The sequence below is a fragment of the Trachypithecus francoisi genome, unplaced genomic scaffold, assembly GCF_009764315.1.
Source record: "Trachypithecus francoisi isolate TF-2019V2 unplaced genomic scaffold, Tfra_2.0 Lachesis_group12, whole genome shotgun sequence".
Classification (NCBI taxonomy): Eukaryota; Metazoa; Chordata; class Mammalia; order Primates; family Cercopithecidae; genus Trachypithecus; species Trachypithecus francoisi.
Genome location: NW_022681457.1, coordinates 109509149 through 109512969, shown reverse-complemented (window position 1 = coordinate 109512969; position 3821 = coordinate 109509149).

Sequence of the window (3821 nt, the reverse complement as noted above, 5' to 3'; positions counted from 1 at the left end):
TCATCAACTATTGATTGAAGCAGCACCTACAATGGGTTACAGCTGACAGTGAATGGCCATACTCGGACTCCAAGGCAGAGGGAACAGCTCAGGCCACATCCATGGTCTGGAGGTGGCCCAGCTGTCCTGGAGATAAGAGCAGGGGTCAGCAAACTATGGCCCATGGGCCAAATACGGCCAACAGTCTGTTTTTGTAAGCAAGGTTTTGTTTTATTTTATGTTATTTATGTATTTATCTGAGACAGAGTCTCAGTTTGTCACCCAGGCTGGAGTGCAGTGGGATGATCTCAGCTCACTGCAACCCCTGCCTCCCTCATTCAAGCAATTCTCCTGCCTCAGCCTCCTGAGTAACTGAGACTACGGGTGTGTGCCACCAATCCTGGCTAATTTTTGTATTTTTAGTAGAGATGGAGGTTTTGCCATGTTGGCCAGGCTGGTCTTGGAACTCCTTACCTCAGGTGATCCGTCCACCTCAGCCTCCCAAAGTGCTGGGATTTTAGGCATGAGCCACCACACCCGGCCTAAACAAAGTTTTATTGAAACAGATCTACACTCATTTGTTTACCTATTGTCTCTGGCTGCCTCACCCTCCCCTGGCAGAATGGTGTAGACAGAGATGGCAGGGCCCTCAAAGCTGAAATAGGCTGGACCTGGTGGCTCATGCCTATAATTTCAGCACTTTGGGAGGTCAAAATGGGAGGATCACTTGAGCCCAGGAGTTCGAGACCAACCTGGGCAGTATAGTTAGTACTTGTCTCTACAAAAAAAAGTTTTAAATTAGCCACACGTGGTGGCATGCATCTGTAGTCCAATACTCTGGAGGCAGAAGTGGGAGTGTCACTAGAACCCAGAAGGTTGAGGCTACAGTGAACTATGATGCTTAGAGTGTGGCAGACGAGACAACATTAACAAGTTCCTGGAATAAATAAGTTGACAAATCCAAAGTGCCAGGAGGGGTACAACAGGGGACAGGAACTGACACTCAGGGTCATACTGCTTGACCATATATTTTCACCTTTGATCCCCGACCAGGTCAGCCAGGGCAGGGTTGGGTAGCAGACAGCGTGCTGGCCCCTCTGAAAGCAAAGCCTTGGAAGGGGGCCTCCTCCTGGGTCATTGTTTATGCCAGGCAGGGTGAGGGTCCTGCCCAAATCTGCAGTAGGGGCCAGTGTTCTCATCACCAGCTCACCTGGCCTCACCTGGCCTCACCTGGCCTCACTGGCCTCACCTGGCCTCACCAGCTCACCTGGCCTCACCTGGCCTCACCTGGCCTCACCAGCTCACCTGGCCTCACCTGGCCTCACCTGGCCTCACTGGCCTCACCTGGCCTCACCTGACCTCACCTGGCCTCACCTGGCCTCACTGGCCTCACCTGGCCTCACCTGACCTCACCTGGCCTCACTGGCCTCACCTGGCCTCACCTGACCTCACCTGGTCTCACCTGGCCTCACCTGGCCTCACCTGACCTCACCTGGTCTCACCTGGTCTCACCTGGCCTCACCTGGCCTCACCTGACCTCACTGGCCTCACCTGACCTCACCTGGCCTCACCTGGCCTCACCTGACCTCACCTGGTCTCACCTGGTCTCACCTGGCCTCACCTGACCTCACCTGACCTCACTGGCCTCACCTGACCTCACCTGACCTCACCTGGTCTCACTGGCCTCACCTGGCTCACCTGACCTCACCTGGCCTCACCTGGTCTCACCTGGCCTCACCTGACCTCACCTGGCCTTACCTGGTCTCACCTGGCCTCACCTGACCTCACTGGCCTCACCTGGCCTCACCTGGCCTCACCTGGTCTCACCTGGTCTCACCTGACCTCACCTGGCCTCACCTGGTCTCACCTGACCTCACCTGGCCTCACCTGGCCTCACCTGACCTCACCTGGCCTCACCTGACCTCACCTGGCCTCACCTGGCCTCACCTGGCCTCACCTGGCCTTGTGGCACTTCGCTGTCAGTCATCCCACGGGAGGAAGGCAGGAGCAGGAAGTACAACGGGACAATAGAGGCTCCTTATGTTTTTGTTTTGTTTTGTTTGAGATGGAGTCTCGCTCTGTCGCTCAGGCTGGAGTGCAGTGGCGTGATCTCGGCTCACTGCAAGCTCCGTCTCCTGGGCTCACACCATTCTCCTGCTTCAGCCTCCCGAGTAGCTGGGACTACAGGTGCCCGCCACCACGCCCGGCTAATTTTTTTTGGATTTTTAGTACAGACAGGGTTTCACCGTGTTAGCCAGGATAGTCTCAATCTCCTGACCTCGTGATCCGCCTGCCTCAGCCTCTCAAAGTGCTGAGATTACAGGCGTGAGCTACCATGCCCAGCCGAGGCTCCTTGTGTTTGATGACTTGGCCAAGGCCTTGCTCCTTGTCTCTGCAGGCAGAGATCTTGATGTCGTGGGAAAGCCCTAGATGGCATTTAGGACACCAGGGTTCTAGCCCAGGACTCATTCGGGCAAGTCTGTTCCCCTCTGAGCCTCAGTGTGTTCATCTGTACCCTAGAGGGCTGGATGAATGGACCTGTAAGTTCTTTTCTGCAGCTGCCAGCAGCACGCTGGGGCTCGTCCCATCACTCTCCAGGCCTTGGTTCGTCTCTGTAAAATGGGGAGATGAATACTCGGCCCTCCCACACTTCTGGGGCGGGTCCCAGGCCAGAGAGATCACAGATGGGAAAGTGCTTTGAGCTCAGTGGGAGAAAGGAGCTCTATAAACCCAGGGGTTTATTAGATGATGCGGGATCAAGCAGGGCTGACGGCCTGGAGGCCTTGGGGCAGTGTCTGGTCTGACCAGCAGAGGGCACTCTGGGGAAGCTGGGGCTGGATCTAGGACTGGAATCCGCTTTGTTCCTCTGAGAACACATGCTGAGGCCCTACTGTGTGCCACGTCTGCTGTGCTGGGCATGGGGACGTGACCATGAATGAATGGGACCCAAGGGGGTGGGGTGGGGTCATGGAGCAACTAGGCCGAATGCAGAGTGAGATGGGAGCTATGGTGGGGGCTAGGCAGGGATGGTGCCCAGGGCACCTCTGCCACCATAGCTGCCATCTCTCCTTAGTTGGGAGAGCCCAGGTCGGAGGTCTAGGCTGGAGAACCAGAGGGGAAACCTGGAGAAGCAAGTGTGTGGGCTCTGGGGCCAGGCTGCCTGGGTTTGAATAGAGCTCTGCCACCTACGGTCAGTTTTGTCCCCTCTCTGGGCCTCAGCTTTCTCACCTGCAAAGCAAGGATAAGAAGAATACTCACCTCCCAGAGCTGCTGTGAGGAATGAGCAGCTAATTTTGGGTAACGCCTTTTAGAACAGAGCGTAGCCCATGCAAACGCCTGAAATGGCATTGTTATAACCTGGTGTCAGTGGTTTGGATGTTGCCACCAGGGGCTTATGTCCATACTGGGAAAGACGGATGAGGACAAAGCTGAGGATGGAGCTGCCTGGAGAAGAAAGAGCGAGAGGCACAGGCTGGGAGATTTGGGGAAGGAAACACGACTTCGGGGGGAGGGTGCAATGAGGGGAGAGAGGGAGTTTGAAGGAGGAGAGGGTAGCCAAGCACCCAGTGCAACGCCAAAATAAGCCCTCCTGCTGAGACACCCCCTGCCAGCCCCTTCTCAGCTGTCACTGGGTGCATCACTGGGCCTCTCTGAACCTCAGTCTCCTCCTCTGTAAAACAGGAAAATAGCACCCATGTCACTGGGCTTCAAATGTTCCCTAAGACGACATGGCCCTGGGGGGACTCTAAATGCCCCCCTCCCACATAATCTTCTGTTGGAACCCCCTTGGCCCCAGGAGGGGCTGGGGCTGGCTCTGCCTCCACAACCATCCAGGCCTTTTG